The following is a 21,107-nucleotide window of genomic DNA, read 5'->3' on the forward strand; positions in this document are numbered from 1 at the left end:
GGGCTGGCCGGAGACAGCACGACAGCGGCCGGACGCAGGTGAGCGTGATGGCTGCCGGAACGGAGACAGCGACCGACGGAATTTCGATTTGGAGCTCGATTTGGAAGAAAAAGGCCTAAATTACCTGGAAAAGAACTCGATCTCGACAAGAGCAGGAGAGGAAGAAGAAAGTGGAGCAGCGGCGGCCGGAAAAATCATCGGCGGCGACGCGGATCGAGCATGGAGTTGCAACATGCAAAGAGCTAGACCATGAGCTGTGATACCATGTTGGAATAGCAACTAATATTCACAGTGGGCCAAAGGCCAGTACATGTACAAGGGTACAATATGTAGGGAAACCCCTCACACTATGGGAATATACAATATAGGGAACTACAGGGGACTATACACCACTAACAATGGACAGAAGGCATAGTTATTTTGACAAATATGATTGTGATTACTCCGTCCGTGCAGTAATATAAGATGTTTTAGATAGTTTTAAAATAGACTAGATACATATAAGGCCCAAAACCAAACATACTAAACTAGACAAGATACAAACAAAAATGAGTGAACCAAAAAATAGATAGAGCGTTTTACATTGTTGTACAGAGGGTGTATAATTTAGTTGTAGTATATTTATGTCCAAAGAAACCCCATAAATAGTTCATTTTGTGCAGAACTTGAAAGTTATGACGTTGTCGATTTCTGAACTTTAAATAGTCACAAACCTTAACTTTTTTTTAGGGCTAATCATACCCCTAAACTATTTGGGTCCTTGACGGAAGGTTGCCCCTAAACAGTTATATACCCCTAAACCTTGCAGTCTGTTGCAGTATGCTACATACACATCACATCTTAAGTAGAGTTCTCGCGAGAGACAGTCTCGCTGCATGCCTACGCCTCTAGGATTAGCCGGAAGCGACAAGATAGCATGCACCTCCGTGCATCACATAAGAGACACAAACGACAAAACTCTTTTGCCAAACTAGAGCACACAATAACGAGTGTGGCGTTTTCAACACCAGCTACATGCAGTTTTTTTTTTCAATTTTCAAACACCCAAAATCGGTGTCTGAAATTTTGAAAAAATGCGAAACAAAATTGTAGAGATAGATGTATGCTATAATTGTACGGGCCACACTTCACTCAATCACAGAGTGCAGAGTGTTAGACATATGTTTTGTATCACGACGGTATGGAGTAGTACTCCACCCGTATATACGCTCCATGTATTGCCACGGTAGAGGCTCTTACTACCCTATATAAACACGGAACACGAGCCAGGGAGAGGCATCGTTTCAGCCACAATAACATGGTATCAGAGCTACCTCTTCCAACCCTAGCCGCCGAACATGATCCTAATTTTTTTTCACCGCCACTGAAAATAGCACACGATATCGCAGCATTTGTGGGTGCTCTCTAGTATCTCACTTTGACTCGCCTAGACTTGTCTTTCTCAATTAACAAGGTTTGCCAATATCTACATGCTCCCATGACCTCGCACTGGACAGCAGTAAAAAGAATTCTTCGATATGTCTCTGATACATCGTGGCTTGGTATTACATTTCAGAAATCGCGCTCTACTTTATTAAATGCTTTTACACATGCAGATTGGGCTGGAGACTTGGATGACAGGAGATCTACATGAGGTTTTGCTATCTTTGTAGGACCAAATCTGATTTCATGGAGTTCTAGAAAACAGCCTACAGTCTCCAGGTCAAGCACATAAGTTGAATATAAAGCACTGGCCAATGCTACCACCGAGCTTATTTGGTTGAAGCTCTTCTCAAAGAACTTGGTGTGAGATTGAGAGAACGTCGATGACTTTGGTGTGACAATTTAAGAGCTACCTATTTGTCTGCAAATCCTGTGTTCCATGCCCGTACAAAACACATTGAGATTGACTTCCACTTTGTTCGAGAACGAGTGGCACGCAAACAACTAGAGGTCAAGTTCATATCAAGTAAAGATCAAGTTGTTGATGATTTTACCAAGGCTTTACCGGTTGCAAACCTAAGAGAATTTAGACGTAGTCTAAATCTTCAGAGAAGTTCAGATTAAGGGGGGCTGTTAGACATATGTTTTGTATCACGTTGTACGGTATGGAGTAGTACTCCAGCCGTATATATGCTCCATGTATTGCCACGGTAGAGGCTCTTTCTACCCTATATAAACACGGAACACGAGCCAGGGAGAGGCATCGTTTCAGCCACAATAACACAGAGAAGGAAAGGGCACCCGCGAGGCTCGGCAGCCAAGAAATGCAGTCTATGTGTCACAACGAGCGGCCGTCGCAATTCTCCGTCATAAGAGCATCTCGAGAGGCTCGACGCAAACAGAACAAAAGTATCTGTTTGCATCCACGTGGTTAAAAAATGTGTCGGCCTTCAGACTAGCCATCAGATGCAAACTAACCGCGTGTGACCCCTTGCTCTCGCCCCGGCTCTGCTTAGCAGTGGATGCTAGGTATTTCTGCTTCGGTTGCATCGCTTCGACCCCTGCATCTCCCGCGGCCTTCAGCACCGCCATCCATGGCACACTTTGGCTACGGCGGCCACGCCAGGCGTGGTGCTCGGCGGCTGGACTTGTGAGCCTCCATAAATGGCATGCACTTGGAGTCCCGTGCAATATTGAAGGCCTCCTTTATAAGGACACCGGCAAGACCCTACCTTCACCGACACCTCCTTCAGCGGATGCCCTTCTTCTTGCCATTCTTCCTCCAAGTACACTGGTAGCCGCTGTCCTTGTCGACAAGGCCATGGGGAAGAACAGCTTCCCATAGAGGCACCCGAAGAAGAACGAAGCCAAGGCCGAGCCTTCAGCGGTGAAGAAAAAGGAGACGAAGCCGCGAAACTGGGTGCCTGTCCCCATCGAACTCTCATGGACCCTCTACATAAGCACGACGTTGTGCGAGGGCTGGGACAACATGTACCTGCTTGACGAGTGGCTCCTCAAACAGTAGCGGATGTCCATTCTATCGGTGCCATGTTCAGGGCGAGTGCGGTGCGATGAGATTGTTCGTAGGCGGTTCCTCCTACCACAGGACCTCCGCACCAATCCCTTGTAAGCCATGAACTCCCCAATGTGGGACACATTCTTGACGGTCGAGTACGGCCCGAGGAGGTGGTTGGGTTTCCTCGGCGACGAAGAGTATGTGTATGGCCCGCCTCCACAATTGCGTCGGGCCCCAAGCGACATGAATTTGGAGGATGCGGCTCCGCCCGAGGCCGAGGAGCAGCTCGTCAGCGGAGACGACATCCCGGGCAAGGAGAAGCAGACAACGCCAATGACTTCATTGACCTCCTTTCGTACGAGGTGTAGAGGGCAGTGAGGAAGGAAGGCCATTTGTCATTTTTTTGCTTTGTGGCTTCGCCAACTTTTGCCCAGTCAACATTTTGCTGGCTCTCGGCAACCAATGCTATAGTGCCTTCTACGCCAATCTTCAAGTTTTCTTGGCGAAGAGCAAGCCCAAGATCTTCTTGGGGGACGAAGCTTTTGGCAAGGTCAACAAAGGCGTCGGGTTCCTTTTTCTTCGGGAAGAAATAAGGGAACAAGCGCGAAAACGCAGCTTGGGCGTCAAAGATGCTACGACGCACCAGGTCTGCATGAATCTCAAGAAGAGACAACGCGTCGAGAAGACGGTCGTCTTCAGGCTTTTCCAGCACAAAAGTTTGGGTCTTCAACTAGAAGAAGAGGCAGAAAACTAATAAAATAAAAACGAAGATAGGATTAGCGAACTTACTGACAAAATGCCGGTTCAGTGATTCAAGGCGGGAGGCAATGTTTCCTTCACGAGCAACATGCTGAGAAATTTTGTCACTTAGAGCAGTCTCTGCTCCGAGAAGCCTCTTTCGAAGATCCTCAACACAAGAGGCATCCTTTCCAGCTTTCTCGCGAGCTTCTTCGCTCGCTCTGAGTTTGCTGGCAAGGTCATCAGCCCGTTTGTCCGCCGCAAGAAGAGCTTCTGTTAAAAGGACACAGGCAAGAAGTTAGAATTGCACAAGGACAAAAGATGTTTTTGGGGAATAGAAAAGACAGATCATCTGACAATATACCTTTCAACCCATCACAAGTGTTGCGGTACCCAATAAATTGGGCGCCAAGGTTAATGAAGGGCTTCATCAGAGGCTGCAGAACATGAAAGGGAAAGAAAGGTTTAGAGCAGTGAAAAACTCGGCAGACAGAAAAATAAAAATGGTAGACTTACATCGTCCAAAGGTGGAGTCGTTGAACCTCCGGCAAGGTTGAATTCTTCGCCTAGCTCAATCCTCGCTCTCTTTGGCGAAGAGGCTTGATACGTCTCCAACGTATCTATAATTTCTGATGTTCCATGCTTGTTTTATGACAATACCGACATGTTTTGTTCACACTTTATGTCATTATTATGCGTTTTCCGGAACTAACCTACTGACGAGATGCCGAAAGGCCGATTCTTTGTTTCTGCTGTTTTTGGTTCCAGAAAGGCTGTTCGGGCAATATTCTCGGAATTGGACGAAATCAACGCCAAACCTCCTATTTTTCCCGGAAGGCTCCAGAACACCGAAGGAGAGTCGGAGGAGAGCCAGGGGGGCCCCACACCATAGGGCCGCGCGGGCCAGGGTCTGGCCGCGCCGGCCTAGGGTGAGGCCACCCTGTCAGCCCTCCTGCGCCGCCTCTTCGCCTATATAATCCCTTTCGACCTAAAAACGCATCACCGCTTGACGAAACTCCAGAAAGACTCCAGGGACGCCGCCACATCGCGAAACTCCAATTCGGGGGACAGAAGTCTCTGTTCCGGCACCCTGCCGGGACGGGGAATTGCCCCCGGAGCCATCTCCACCGCCGTCTTCACCGCCATCTTCACCGCCATCGCTGCCTCCATGATGAGGAGGGAGTAATCCATCCCTGAGGCTGAGGGCTTCGCTGTAGCTATGTGGTTCATCTCTCTTCCATGTACCTCAATACAATAATCTCATGAGCTGCTTTACATGATTGAGATTCATATGAGTTTTGTATCACTACTATCTATGTGCTACTCTAGCAAAGTTATTAAAGTAGTCCTATTCCTCCTGCACGTGTGTAAAGGTGACAGTGTGTGCACCGTGTTAGTACTTGGTTTATGCTATGATCATGATCTCTTGTAGATTGCGAAGTTAACTATTGCTATGATAATATTGATGTGATCTATTCCTCCTACATATGCATGAAGGTGACAGTGTGCATGCTATGCTAGTACTTGGTTTAGTCTTTTGATCTATCTTACACTAAAGGTTACTTAAACATGAGCATTATTGTGGAGCTTGTTAACTCCGGCATTGAGGGTTCGTGTAATCCTACGCAATGTGTTCATCATCCAACAAAAGTGTAGAGTATGCATTTATCTATTCTGTTATGTGATCAATGTTGAGAGTGTCCACTAGTGAAAGTGTAATCCCTAGGCCTTGTTCCTAAATACTGCTATCGCTGCTTGCTTACTGTTTTACTGTGTTACTACTGCTGCAATACTACCACCATCAACTACACGCCAGCAAGCTATTTTCTGGCACCGTTGCTACTGCTACTATATATTCATACCACCTGTATTTCACTATCTCTTCGCCGAACTAGTGCACCTATTAGGTGTGTTGGGGACACAAGAGACTTCTTGCTTTGTGGTTGCAGGGTTGCATGAGAGGGATATCTTTGACCTCTTCCTCCCTGAGTTCGATAAACCTTGGGTGATCCACTTAAGGGAAAACTTGCTGCTGTTCTACAAACCTCTGCTCTTGGAGGCCCAACACTGTCTACAGGAAAGGAGGGGGAACGTAGACATCAAGGCTCGGGGGCTAGTGGCAGGAGTCGACCTCTGAAGATCTGGATGAGGAGTCGAGGTTTCCTCCGCCGTGCGGTGTGTCTCCGACAAAGCCAAAGTATGAGACATGCTCATAGGAGCAGTCACATTGGCGGCGGGTTCTTCTTCTTCTTCGTCGCCGCTGCGCACAAAATAAAATGAGATTATTTGATATTGAAACAAGATATTTGACACACCATGATTAAAAAGAGTGACAGGGAAACTTACGAGCTGACAAGAGCAGCTTCGTAGGCGTTGAAGGGCTCCGATTCTTGGGGAGCAGTGCTTTTTGGAGCAGTCTCCTCGACAGGAGAGCTGCTAAGCTTGGAGGTGCCAGAGCCTTCTGCATCACCCCTTTTCCGTTTCTTCGGAGAAACAGCGGAAGGGATGGACTGCGTTCGGATTCAACTTCTTTTCCAGAGGAAGCCGCAGGTTTATGAGAAATCGCGACTTCGCTCTCAGGATGAGAAGGAACCTGGGTGTCCTCGGTAATGACTGTGCGTTCTTCGACATCTCCATCTTCGGGAAGGGGAGGAAGAGACGACGCAGTCTTATGGTTCTGTACAAGATAGGAATGTGTCGACAGGAAATTGCATCAATTAACAACAGTCGAAAACATATCAGTCAAAGACGTGAAGAACGAACAAGCAAATGATAAAGATAGATTACCTGGGGGAGCGCGTTGGTGGTGCTATACGGTACCACGCGGCAAGATGACGGGACGGTGTCTTTCTTGTTGAGCGAAGAGATTTTTCGGACAAGTTTTTCTAAGTCCTTGACCGATAAATCTATCGACATGCGATCCACGTCTTTGTCGCCAGCATACATCCAGAGGGGGTTTTTGCGAGCCTGCAGAGGCTGCACCCTAATCCTAAGAAAATATGCTGTAATCTGGATACCCGACAACTCTTGGCCACGAGTATTTTGGAGTTCGTGGATGCGTGTCATCAGCGCCTCTGTCGCCGACTTTTCTTCGTCGGTAGCTTCTGCATCCCAGGAGCGGCGGCGGAGGATTTTCTCGTTGCCGTTAAAAGGGGGAATGTTGTGTCCCAGCGAGTCGGCGCATTCCTCACGAACATACAACCATTTTTGCGCCACCCTTGCACGAAGTCGGGGAATTTGACGTCAAAATACTCGACATCAGGGCGGACGCAAATAACAACACCGCCTATGTTGTAGGCGATGTTGGGGGAGCCATTGCGGCGGAGGAGGAAGATGCGCTTCCATAGAGCCCAATTGGGGTGGACTCCAAGGAAGCACTCGCAAAGAGTGATAAAAATAGAAACATGGAGAATAGAGTTGGGAGTAAGAGATGAAGTTGCAGCCCATACACAAACAGCAATCCACGAAGAAAATCATGGATGGGTGCAGAAAGGCCGTGGATGAGGTGGTCAACGAAGCTAACCCGATATTCAATGGGAGGCGTCGGGTAGCTCTCCTCGCTGGGGAAGCGCAGCGCGTCCTTCTTCTTTCTCAGGCCAAGCTTTTTCAGCAGGTTGATGTCCTGCGCGGAGATCTTGGATCTCTCCCACTCCGTGGCTCCCAGATCTTGCGCCGCCATCGATGCTTCGGGAGTGCTGTGTCTCGTGAGCCTTGGCCACGGTGGCATCAACGATTGACGTTGCGGGAGTAGGGCACGGTGTGAGCTCTGGAGCTATGTGTGATTGCAATGGGGATTGAAGGAGAGGAGATATGAGCAATGGTGCGGCGAAGGGGATTGACGAAGACGATGACGGGTATTTATAACAGCTCCATCCAGAGCGCCGCACCGTTGGATGGAATAAGAATGGACTTGATGATCTACACGTGGTCCAAGGGGTAAAACGGTATTTTTACCATGATGGTACTGGACAGGCGCTATAGCGCGCGTGCCAGGAAAAGCGGAGGACATGTGTTCCCCACTTGCGTAACGTGTCAATGGGTCGCAGATTTTGGGCCCGCAGGTCAGTGAAGGGACAACTCTCGCGTCTTTCCGATACAGTGGCCGTGGCTATCGTCAGCACTGATCTCACCTTACTAAGGAAAAATCTCGGCTGTGATCTTATGAAAAGTGGCGACAGTAGAAGACGACTGGTAATCTCGAGAGCCTTTGACCAAATACAAGTTTTTGTTCAAATGCTCGGGGGCTACTTTATAAAAAAGGTTTCGAGAAGTTTGATGGAAATGGTTCGGAACGGGACATTTCAAAATATAGCGACAAACGACAATTGGAGCCTACAGCCAAGTATAAATCCTCGACTGTAGCCTCGGGGGCTACTCCCATCGAGAGCGCTGTTCGCGCACCCGATAAATATGAACAGGAGAATGACATATAACAACATAGTGGCAAAGATGCTAAAAAGGTGAGCCTACAACCAAGTACAAGCACTTGGTTGTAGCCTCGAGGGCTACTCCCATCGGGAACGCTATTCGCGTGCCCGATGAAATTTGAATAAGTCCTGGTGAGCATATTCTGAGTTATCAAAATAACTCTTCATATACTCCCATCGGGAGGTTAAATTATAAACAATATAAGTCATCCGTTGACTCGAACAAATGTGCTACTCCAGCAGCCGGAAAAAGCACCCGACATATATTCTCAGAGCGCCTCAGTCGCGAAATAATCTCTGAATGCCACAAAACTTTGCGAAGGTAAGTCTCCGGGATCCGTCCTGTGCAGCGTGGCACCGCCTCTGACGGTGCTTTGCTACTTTTTCCGTATCAACAGATACGAAGAAAAATCCTAACGGACGGGTTAGGTACCCAATAAAACATGACTGGAATTCGGCATCTGGTAAGACCTTAAGCGGCACATGTCGAATTACGCCAGTATCCCGAGATCATGTCCAGGGACGTGATCTTGAAGTAGGTTTTTGCGGATTGCTACGAGAGCAGTTAACTGGTACCTCATCCGTCAGATGAACCAGCCCCAATTACCGTTATTGCAATAAACAATTCCTTTATAAATATTATTTGTCGACTTGAAGAAATCATATGCAGATTGTAAAGATGGAGATTTTCCCTGATTCTACGATTCAAGTAAAATCTCGGGGGCTACTGACATAGGCATCCCCAATGGGCCTGCCGAAGAAGGTACCCGGGGTTTACTGGAGGCCCACGACCCGAAGTTTTACATAGTTTGGAAAGATAGAATTGTATTAGGAATATCAAATTGTAATTGCTACAGGACGGTTCAGAAACCCTCCCGAACTATGTAACTTGTACATCACGAAATCCTCGACTCCGCCTCCTATATAAGGAGGAGTCGAGGGACAAAGAAAGGATCGACTCATTGTTTTCACGTAACCCTAGTTTTCATAGTAGTCGAGTACTTTTCCGGCTGAAACCTGCGAGATCTACTTGCCCTCTACTTCAACCTAAACCCTAGTCTACAACCCGTAGACATTGATAAGTTAATCCCTTATCATAGACCAGCTCCCCACACAGCCGAGCAGCCTGACAGACAAGGAGTCGACGAGCCTCTCCATCCTCATGTGGTAGCTACCGGAACCACCATACCCGCTGCTCTAATACGCTGTCACGCACATGCTGGCAGACATTTCAGAGGAAGAGGCTTTCAGGCTGGCCTTATGATGGCTATGAAATACGCTATATTTTCTCGCGTTTAAACCCTTATCTAAGTCAAGAAATTGACTAAGTTTACCTTTCAACTTGCCACCAATGACTAATTAATGCAAAGATGTGCAATCTCTTCTATTTTTGGATGTTGTGCAGGAAATCACGTCGTAATGACAAATGGACCTACAATTACTGAACAAAAATCGCGTCAGGAGCATGACAAAGTTGACTACGCTCGAAAAGGCGGTTCCAGGGGCTTTAACGGGCATCGATACGGGCAAGCCCTGCCCGTACCATGCGCCTGTACCATGTGCCGATGCATTCCCAAGGTTAAACCCTATAAGTTTCGTGACGGGACCGACGCTGAAAAGAGAGCCATTCATCGCCAAACATAGCCGCCATCCAGCAGGTCCATCTGCATCACACCGAAGGAGATCCATCACCATAGTTCATCCATCCCATCTCTTATCTCCTCCATAGCCATAGATATCACCATTATAATAGAGATCTCCTTGAGAATTGGTGACCATTGTAAGACTATTGTGATTTTAATCTAAGTATTTTAAACAATAATTTCTATCTTTGTATTCGATCTTGATATTATGTGTGAGTAGTCGTCAGGGGCTGCGGGTTGGGGTGAATCCTCGCAGTGTTGATGTGCATCTAATCTTATTATATGTGTAAGGATTGAATAGGAGTTTTGCAATCTTATATCCTTGTCTCTTTGCCTCGTCTCGGTGATCTGCAGGTACCCATATCATTCGATTCGATCAAGGGAAGAGGTGGGATGAGTGGAGAACGGCGTGCTACCGCGAAACCCCAGTGATAGAAAGGTAAAAGTAATGGTACATGTTCAGTGATTCATTCAGGATCATGGCATAATCATCTAGCTTAAAGTTTTAGTCTGTACTCATTTACTTAATAACTATTGTTGCTTGCGGCTGTAAGAAGAGTGGTTTGCCCATTAGGCTCTTGTCATCTGTGGCTTTAGGGGCAAGAGTATTTACGGATGTGCTACTCACAAATCTCTTATCTCTACTTTATTTGTTACACATATGTGCTTCAATTATATATGTATGCACAGCTGCAGGTGAAACCTTAACCCTAGCCTATTTCCATCATTGAACACAAGCTCCTTAAAAGTAAACTAGATAGGTTCGGTAACCTGAAAATAAACTACACTAGCAAGTCTATTTGACGTTTTCTTTACACCATTTTAGCAGTGCTTCCCAAGGTTCGATTAAACCTAGGTCTTCTAGGAAAAAAACTTATCATAGTACAATCTGTAATCCGGTCGAAGGTATCAACCCTTTTTCTAGCGTCGTTGCCTGGAAAGCGATTTTTCTATTCTGGTAAGGTTACTAGAGACCTTGTTACTTACTTTATTTTTTAGATTTAAGTTTTTATTTACTGTTTACTATTTTAGTCTTTACTTGAAAACCCAAAAAAATCAGTTACTTGTTCTTTTACAATCGTAGAATAAAATACCAAAAAGATAAGCACTATGGCAGAAAAGAAGCTTGGGGAACATGCTATCCTCAATGATGATTTTATTTGTGCACCCATAACTCAGCCCACTATTGCAGCGGAGAAATACGAAATTAAGTCTGACCTTTTAAGGTTGGTTCAGCTGAACCAATTTGGAGGCTTAGCCGCTGATGACTCAGGTATGCACTTAAATACATTCAGTGAAATATGTGATATGATGCGCATTAAAGATGTTGACCCCAATGCAGTTAAATTACGCTTGTTTCCTTTTTCATTAAGAGGGAAAACGAAGGACTGGTTGCTAGCTTTGCCTAAGGGCACTATAACTTCATGGGATGAATGTACTAATATATTTATGACTAAGTTTTTCCGACCAACAAAAACTATGCAACTGCGATTTAACATTACATGTTTTAGACAAGAAGACCACGAGCCACTAGCGCTTGCATGGGAAAGGATGAAGGAAGCCACCATGAACTGCCCAAGTCATGGAATGGAGGATTGGTTAATCCTACATTTATTTTATAATGCCCTTAACCCAATGTCAAAGTCTATGCTTGATACTGCAGCTGGAGGAACATTCATGAGCAAGCCAGTTGAATTGGCAAGGAGGCTTCTAGATGATATGCAAAGCAACCATGCCCAATGGCATGTAGAAAGATCCTCCTCAAGAAAGGTGAATGCAATCACCGAAGGTAACAATGAATAGCTTACTTCAATGGTAGATGACCTTATACATATTCTTAAGGGTAAGGAAAATACCCAAGTTAATTCTATCACCAAATCTAATGTTGAGGAAGTAGAGTTCATAGAAAGAAATCCTTATAACCCTGCATGGAAGAGTCAAAATAATGGCTCTAATTTTCCTAGACAATATAACAATAATGCAGGAGTTCCAAATACTAAGTACACCAGCGGTAGTGGAGCAAGCAATGGTAATACTTCAATAGAAAGTACTTTCAAAAAAATTATGCATGCTCAAGCTGAAAAAATATAGTACCCTTACAAAGCTTACTGAAAATCATAGCACTATGTTAGTGAATTTATCTAATCAAACCGTTTCTATTAAGAACGATGATCAAGTTCTACAGGAAAGGACGAAGACCGTCGAGACACAACTGGCAAAGATAGCTGAAAGCCAAACTATAAGACTTGAAAGATTTGCGGGTAAGCCAGAACCAAACCCCGTTGAAGACCTCAAGATGATGAGGATTGAAAGAAAAGGAGAAGCACTTGAAGAACTGAACTATAGCAATACTCCAACACCAGAGTACTCTGTAGAAGATCTCATAAAGATGTTCACGGTGAGACATCCCGGAGTCGACCAAGGTAATGGTGAAAGGTACCATCAATTTATTCATGAGCTAGCATGCAAAGTCCGTGATTTAGAACAACAATATAAGAAGCTAGCTGGAAAACTTCACTTAGCTGATTCAACTAATAGACAAGCTGTACGCGTAAAAGATAATATTGTAATAGAGATTAAAGGATATCCAGCTCTTATTGATCTTATTATTGTTGATATGCCTGGAGATCCTATAGCTCCTATAAACCTGAGAACCCATTTCTTAGAACTATTAAAGTTCTAATCAATTTGCATGAAGGGAATGTGATAATTAATTGGGCTACCATCCAAAGACCTATTTGTAGTACACTTCCCTAGAAAGAATAAGGCCAAATATGATGATGATGGGATCATTACTTTAAAAGCTAATTACTTTGGAGTGGGTCTTCCACTTCCAGCACTTAAATGATCACCATCCTGGTCAAGCTAATTGACATTAACCAGAAGCGCTTCATGGGAGGCAACCTATGATTAATAAAGTTTTCTATCTAGTTCTTGTTTATTTTAATGTTTAGTTTTATTTGTTTGTTTCGTTTATTTTTTATTTTTAATAAAGAGTGTTCATGAGATCCTTTGAAAAAGAGGAGAAGAAAATAAGCAACAATGCCTTTTGATTTTATATACTAACATTTGCGCATTCTTGATAATATATACTGTTGTTTTTCCTTAGTCATTTTCGAGGTAATGTTGATGCACAAGGACATGTGAAAATTGCACAGAAATTTTTTAGTTCGGAGGTTACTGTAACTTTCGCGACCATCGGTACGGCCGGAGCCGCCCGTACCACATCCGCAGCCTCGAGGAAGAAAAGTTGGAAGTTTCGGCGTGCTGTGTTTCTTGGTTTATCTTTTGCATGTTAGTGTTCGGTCTATTATAAGTGGGTTAGCACCTTGTATCAAACCTTAGCCGTTTGTGGCTTTATTAATTCAGTAAAAACGGTTATCCTGCGCCTCTAACATGTAGTTCTTTCTAGCAATCCGTCTTCCGGGCTACTATCTCTTGTAACACTAGACTTCGGATCTGTGAAGTTAGCAAACAATCCATACTGGGCCGTGAAATAACCAGAATTTCAAATCACTCACTTGCTTCAACTACTCATGCTATGGATGTGCAGAAATATTGCGGAAGAAAGTGAAATATCCATCTATCGCATGTCCCGTGACTCATGTGTGGTATTTGAAAGGTATTTCTAGTTATATTGCGAATCTTTTAGATAAACCTCTTAAGAAGGCTGTGACTGTAGGATAACGTTGCATAGAAAACAAAAAATTTCCTACCGCGAACACGAAATCCAAGCCAAGATGCAATCTAGAAGACGGTAGCAACGAGGGGATTATCGAGTCTCACCCTTGAAGAGATTCCAAAGCCTACAAGAGGAGGCTCTTGTTGCTGCGGTAGACGTTCACTTGCCGCTTGCAAAAGCGCGTAGAAGATCTTGATCACGATCGGTTCCGGCGCCACGAACGGGCAGCACCTCCGTACTCGGTCACACGTTCGGTTGTTGATGAAGACGACGTCCACCTCCCCGTTCCAGCGGGCAGCGGAAGTAGTAGCTCCTCTTGAATCCGACAGCACGACGGCGTGGTGTCGGTGGTGGTGGAGAAATCCGGCGGAGCTTCGCTAAAGCTACGCGGAAGATATGGAGGAGAAGGGGGGCGGCTAGGGTTTGGGAGGGGGTGGCCGGCCACTTCAATGGGGCGGCCAGCTTGTGGTCTTGGGGTGGCCGGCCCCCTCCCTTGGCCCCTCATTATATAGGTGGATTCCCAAGAGTTGGTCTCCAAGTCTTCGAATAAGACCCGAACCAAAAACTTCCCATAAGAGGGGGAAACCTAGCCAAGCTAGGACTCCCACCAAAGGTGGGATTTCCACCTCCCATATGGGGGGTTGGCCGGCCCCCTAAGGGGGAGTCCACTTGGGACTCCTCCCCCACTAGGGCTGGCCGGCCATGGAGGTGGAGTCCCATGTGGACTCCACCTTCCTTGGTGGTTTCTTCCGGACTTTTCTAGAACCTTCTAGAACCTTCCATAGAACCTTCCGCGACATTTTAATTCACATAAAATGACATCCTATATATGAATCTTATTCTCCGGACCATTCCGGAACTCCTCGTGATGTCCGGGATCTCATCCGGGGACTCAACAAATATTCGAACTCCATTCCATATTCAATTTCTACCATTTCAACATCCAACTTTAAGTGTGTCACCCTACGGTTCGTGAACTATGCGGACATGGTTGAGTACTCACTCCGACCAATAACCAATAGCGGGATCTGGAGATCCATAATGGCTCCCACATATTCAACGATGACTTTAGTGATCGAATGAACCATTCACATATAATACCAATTCCCTTTGTCACGCGATATTTTACTTGTCTGAGGTTTGATCTTTGGTATCACTTTATACCTTGTTCAACCTCGTCTCCAGACAAGTACTCTTTACTCGTACCGTGGTATGTGGTCTCTTATGAACTTATTCATATGCTTGCAAGACATTAGACGACATTCCACCGAGAGGGCCCAGAGTATATCTATCCGTCATCGGGATGGACAAATCCCACTGTTGATCCATATGCTTCAACTCATACTTTCCGGATACTTAATCCCACCTTTATAGCCACCCAATTACGCAGTGGTGTTTGGTGTAATCAAAGTACCTTTCCGGTATAAGTGATTTATATGATCTCATGGTCATAAGGACTAGGTAACTATGTATCGAAAGCTTATAGCAGATAACTTAATGACGAGATCTTATGCTACGCTTAATTGGGTGTGTCCATTACATCATTCATATAATGATATAACCTTGTTATTAATAACATCCAATGTTCATGATTATGAAACTAATCATCCATTAATCAACAAGCTAGTTTAAGAGGCATACTAGGGACTTCTTGTTTGTCTACATATCACACATGTACTAATGTTTCGGTTAATACAATTATAGCATGATATATAAACATTTATCATAAACATAAAGATATAAATAATAACCACTTTATTATTGCCTCTAGGGCATATCTCCTTCAGTCTCCCACTTGCACTAGAGTCAATAATCTAGATTACATTGTAATATACCTAACACCCATGGCATTCTGGTGTTGGTCATGCTTTGCCCTAGGGAGAGCTTTAGTCAACGGATCTGCTACATTCAGATCAGTGTGTACTTTGCAAATCTTTACTTCTCCATCTTCGATGTACTCGCGAATCGAGTGGTAACGCAGCTTGATATGCTTCAGCCTCTTGTGTGACCTTGGTTCTTGTGCATTGGCGATGGCACCCATGTTGTCACAATATATGACTAGTGGGTCCAATGCACTAGGAACCACACCGAGCTCTATAATGAACCTCTTCATCCATACCGCTTCGATGAAGCCTGCGAAGCCGCTATGTACTCCGATTCTGTTGAGGATTTTGCCACCGTGCACTCGCTTCGAGCTTGCCCGACTTCTTTGCAGCACCATTCAATATAAACACGTACCCAGATTGTGACTTAGAGTCATCAGGATCAGTGTTCCAACTTGCATCGGTGTAACTTGTTACAACGAGCTCTTGGTCACCTCCATAACAAAGAAACATATCCTTAGTTCTTTTCAAGTACTTGACCGCTGTCCAGTGTTCCATTCCTGGATCACTTTGATATCTGCTAGTCAAACTAACAGCATGTGTTATATCCGGTCTTGTACATAGCATGGCATACATGATAGAGCCTACGCCGAGGCATAGGGATCTGACTCATCCTTTCTCTTTCTTCCGCTCGTAGCCGGACCTTGAGTCTTACTCAAGACCTTGCACAGTAACATAGGTAAGAATCCTTTCTTACTTTCGTCCATTCTAAACTTCTTTAGAATCTTGTCCAGGTATGTACTTTGTGATAGCCCTATTAGACGTCTTGATCTATCTCTATAAATCTTGATGCCTAATATATATGATGCTTCACCAAGGTCTTTCATTGAAAAACTATTATTCAAATAACCCTTTACACTGCTTAATAGTTCTATATCATTCCCAATCAATAATATGTCATCTACATATAATATCAGAATGCTACTGAGCTCCCACTCACTTTCTTGTAAATACAGGCCTCTCCATGACACCGTATAAACCCGAAGTCTTTGATCACCTTATCAAAGCGTCGGTTCCAACTTTCGATGCTTGCTTCAGTCCATAAATTGAACGCTGAAGTTTGCATACTTTGTCAGCATTTTTAGGATCGACAAAACCTTTGGGTTGTACCATATACAACTCTTCCTCAATGTCTCCATTAAGGAACGCCGTTTTGACATCCATCTGCCAAATCTCATAATCGAAAAATGCAGCTATTGCTAACAAAATCCTCACAGATTTTAGCTTCGCTACAGGTGAGAAAGTCTCATCGTAGTCAACTCCTTGAATTTGCTCGGAAACCCTTTGCGACAAGTCGAGCTTTATAGACGGTAATATTACCATCAGCATCTGTTTTTCTCTTGAAGATCCATTTATTCTCAACAGCCTTTTCGGCTATCGTAAGTCTACCAAAGTCCATACTTCGTTATCATACATGGATCCCATTTCGGATTTCATGGCTTCTTGCCATTTGTTGGAATCTCGGGGCTCATCATCGCTTCTTCATACGTCACGGGGTCCTCATCATTGTTATCCACAATCATGACATTTAGACAAGGATCATACCAATCAGAGTGGCACGTTCCCTTGTCGATCTGCGAGGTTCAGTAGTTTCCTCGTTCAAGTTTCATGATCATTATCATTAGCTTCCTCTGTTGTCGGTGTAAGCGGTACTGGTACAACTTCCAGCTTGCGCTACTCGATCAACGAGTATAGATTCATCAATCTCATCGAAGTTCTACTTTTCTTCCAGTCACTTCTTTAGTGAGAAATTCTTTCTCAAGAAAGGTTCCGTTCTTAGCAACAAAGATTTTGCCTTCGGATCTGTGATAGAAAGTGTACCCTATAGTTTCCTTAGGGTATCCTATGAAGACGCATTTCTCCGCTTTGGGTTCTAGCTTGTCCGGTTGTAACTTCTTTACATAGGCTTCGCAACCCCAAACTTTCAGGAACGACGGCTTAGGTTTCTTATTAAACCATAATTCATACGGTGTCGTTTCTACGGATTTTGATGGTGCTCTATTTAAAGTGAATGCGGCTGTCTCTAATGCATAACTCCAAAATGATAACGGCAAATCAGTAAGAGACATCATAGAACGAACCATATCTAAGAGAGTTCGATTACGACGTTCGGACACACCGTTACGTTGTGGTGTTCCCAGCGGTGTCAATTGTGAAAGTATTCCGCATTTCTTTAAATGCATGCCAAACTCATAACTCAGATATTCACCTCCGCGATCAGATCGTAGAAATTTAATCTTCTTGTTACGTTGATTTTCTACTTCACTTTGGAATTCCTTAAACTTCTCAAAAGTCTCGGATTTATGTTTCATGAAATAGATATACCCATATCTACTCAGATCATCTGTGAAGGTTAGAACATAACGATAACCACCGCGCGATGCTACACTCATTGGTCCGCACACATCGGTATGTATGATTTCCAATAAGTCAGTAGCTCGCTCCATAATACCAGAGAATGGAGTCTTAGTCATTTTTCCCATTAGACATGCTTCGCATCTATCAAGTGACTCAAAGTCAAGTGATTCAAGTAATCCATCGATATGGAGTTTCTTCATGCGTTTCACTCCAATATGACCAAGACGATAAAGGCCACATATAAGTAGAATTATCATTCAATTTAATTCGCTTAGCATCAATGTTATGTATATGTGTATCACTACTATCGAGATCTAACAGAAATAAGCCATTCTTTTCAGGTGCTCGACCATAAAAGATATTATTCATAAAAATAGAACAACCATTATTCTCAGACTTGAATGAATAACCGTCTTGCATTAAACAAGATCCAGATATAATGTTCATGCTCAACGCGGGTACAAAATAATAATTATTGAGGCTTAGAACTAATCCCGAAGGTAGATGTAGAGGAAGTGTGCCGACAGCGATCACATCGACTTTGGATCCATTTCCAACACGCATGGTCACTTCATCCTTTAGTAGTCTTCGTTTATTCTTTAGTTCCTGTTTCGAGTTAAAATATGAGCAACCGAACCAAAGATTTAAATACCCAGTACTAGTACGAGAACCAGTAAGATAAACATCTATAACATGTATATCGGATATACCTTCTTTCTTCTTCTTGACAAGGCCGCTTCTTCAGATCCGCCAAATACTTGGAGCAATTACGCTTCCAGTGTCCCTTCTCCTTGCAAGTAATAGCACTCAAAGATCAGGCTTAGGGCCAGTCTTAGGTTTCACAGGAGGCGTGGCAGCTTTCTTGCCACTCTTCTTGTTCTTGCCTTTAGACTTGCCCTGTTTCTTGAAGCTGGTGGTCTTGTTGACCATCAACACTTGGTGCTCTTTCTTGATCTCAATCTCAGCAGATTTCAGCATGGAGAAGAGTTCAGGTAACTCTTTGTTCATGTTCTGCATATTGTAGTTCATCACAAAGTTCTTGTAACTAGGTGGCAGTGATTGAAGGACACGATTAATCCCCAGTCTATTAGGAATCACTATTCCCAAGTCACTGAGTTTCTTCGCATGCCCGGTCATGGCGAGCATGTGCTCACTAACGGAGCTGCCTTCTTCCATCATGCAGCTGAAGAAGTGTTTCGATGCTTCATAGCATTCCACGGCCGCATGAGTCTCAAATATAGTCTTCAACTCATTGATCAACTCATGTGGATCGTGGTGCTCAAAACGTTTTTGAAGATCGGCTTCCAGACTGCATAAGATGGCACACTGAACTTGAGAGTACCGAGTTTTCCGAGTTGCGTAAACAGCTTTTACTTCATCGGTTTCAGTTTCTGCAGGAGGGTCACCTAGCGGTGCATCAAGCACATATTGCAGATTTCCGCCATTGAGGAAAATCCTCACATGACGGAACCAGTCGGTGAAGTTGCTACCGTTGCTCTTAAGCTTTTCTTTCTCTAGGAACTGGTTAAAATTGATTGAGGACGCCATATCTACAATATATATTTGCAATAGTTTAGACTAAGTTTATGACAAATTGAGTTCAAATTTTAATTCAAATTAATTAAAAAACTAGGTGAACTCCCACTCAAAACAATATCCCTCGCATTGTCTTAGTGATCACACGAACCAAATCCACCGCACCTAAGTCCGATCATCACGAGACAAGGTGTGATTTCAATGGCGAACATTCAAAGTGTTCATCATATCAATCATATGATTCATGCTCTACCTTTCGGTATCACGTGTTCCGAGACCATGTCTGTACATGCTAGGCTCGTCAAGGCCACCTTAGTATCCGCATGTGCAAAAACTGGCTTGCACCCGTTGTATGCACTTGTTGATTCTATCACACCCGATCATCACGAGATGCTTCGAAACGACAAGTCTTGGCAACGGTGCTACTAAGGATGAACACTTTATTATCTTGAGATTTTAGTGAGAGGGATCATCTTATAATGCTACCGTCGCGATCTAAGCAAAATAAGATGCATAAAAGGATTAACATCACATGCAGTTCATATGTGATATGATATGGCCCTTTTGTCTTTGCGCCTTTGATCTTCATCTCCAAAGCACGGACATGATCTCCATCATCAACGGGCATGATCTCCATCATCGTCGGCGAAGCACCAAGGTCAATGGCGCCGTCTTCATGATTGTCCTCCATGTAGCAACTATTACATCTACTTTGAAATACTACTCAACATGAAATTTAAAGACAACCATAAGGCTCCTGCCGGTTGCCACAATACAATAATGATCATCTCATACATAGTCATCATCACATTATGGCCATATCACATCACCAAACCCTGCAAAAACAAGTTAGACGTTCTCTAATTTGGTTTGCATATTTTACGTGGTTTAGGGTTTTCGAGTAAGATCCAATCTACCTACGAACATGAACCACAACGGTGATACTAGTGTTGTCAATAGAAGAATAAATTGAATCTTTACAATAGTAGGAGAGACAGACACCCGCAAAGCCACTTATGCAATACAAGTTGCATGTCGAGCGTGGAGCAAATCTCATGAACGCGGTCATGTAAAGTTAGCCCGAGCCGCTTCATCCCACTATGCCACAAAGATGCAAAGTACTCAATTAAAGATAACAAAAGCATCAACGCCCACAAACCATTGTGTTCTACTCGTGCAACCATCTACGCATAGACACGGCTCTGATACCACTGTAGGATAACGTTGCATAGAAAACAAAAAATTTCCTACCGCGAACACGAAATCCAAGCCAAGATGCAATCTAGAAGACGGTAGCAACGAGGGGATTATCGAGTCTCACCCTTGAAGAGATTCCAAAGCCTACAAGAGGAGGCTCTTGTTGCTGCGGTAGACGTTCACTTGCCGCTTGCAAAAGCGCGTAGAAGATCTTGATCACGATCGGTTCCGGCGCCACGAACGGGCAGCACCTCCGTACTCGGTCACACGTTCGGTTGTTGATGAAGACGACGTCCACCTCCCCGTTCCAGCGGGCAGCGGAAGTAGTAGCTCCTCTTGAATCCGACAGCACGACGGCGTGGTGTCGGTGGTGGTGGAGAAATCCGGCGGAGCTTCGCTAAAGCTACGCGGAAGATATGGAGGAGAAGGGGGGCGGCTAGGGTTTGGGAGGGGGTGGCCGGCCACTTCAATGGGGCGGCCAGCTTGTGGTCTTGGGGTGGCCGGCCCCCTCCCTTGGCCCCTCATTATATAGGTGGATTCCCAAGAGTTGGTCTCCAAGTCTTCGAATAAGACCCGAACCAAAAACTTCCCATAAGAGGGGGAAACCTAGCCAAGCTAGGACTCCCACCAAAGGTGGGATTTCCACCTCCCATATGGGGGGTTGGCCGGCCCCCTAAGGGGGAGTCCACTTGGGACTCCTCCCCC

Source organism: Lolium perenne, chromosome 6, assembly GCF_019359855.2.
Source record: "Lolium perenne isolate Kyuss_39 chromosome 6, Kyuss_2.0, whole genome shotgun sequence".
Lineage (NCBI taxonomy): Eukaryota > Viridiplantae > Streptophyta > Magnoliopsida > Poales > Poaceae > Lolium > Lolium perenne.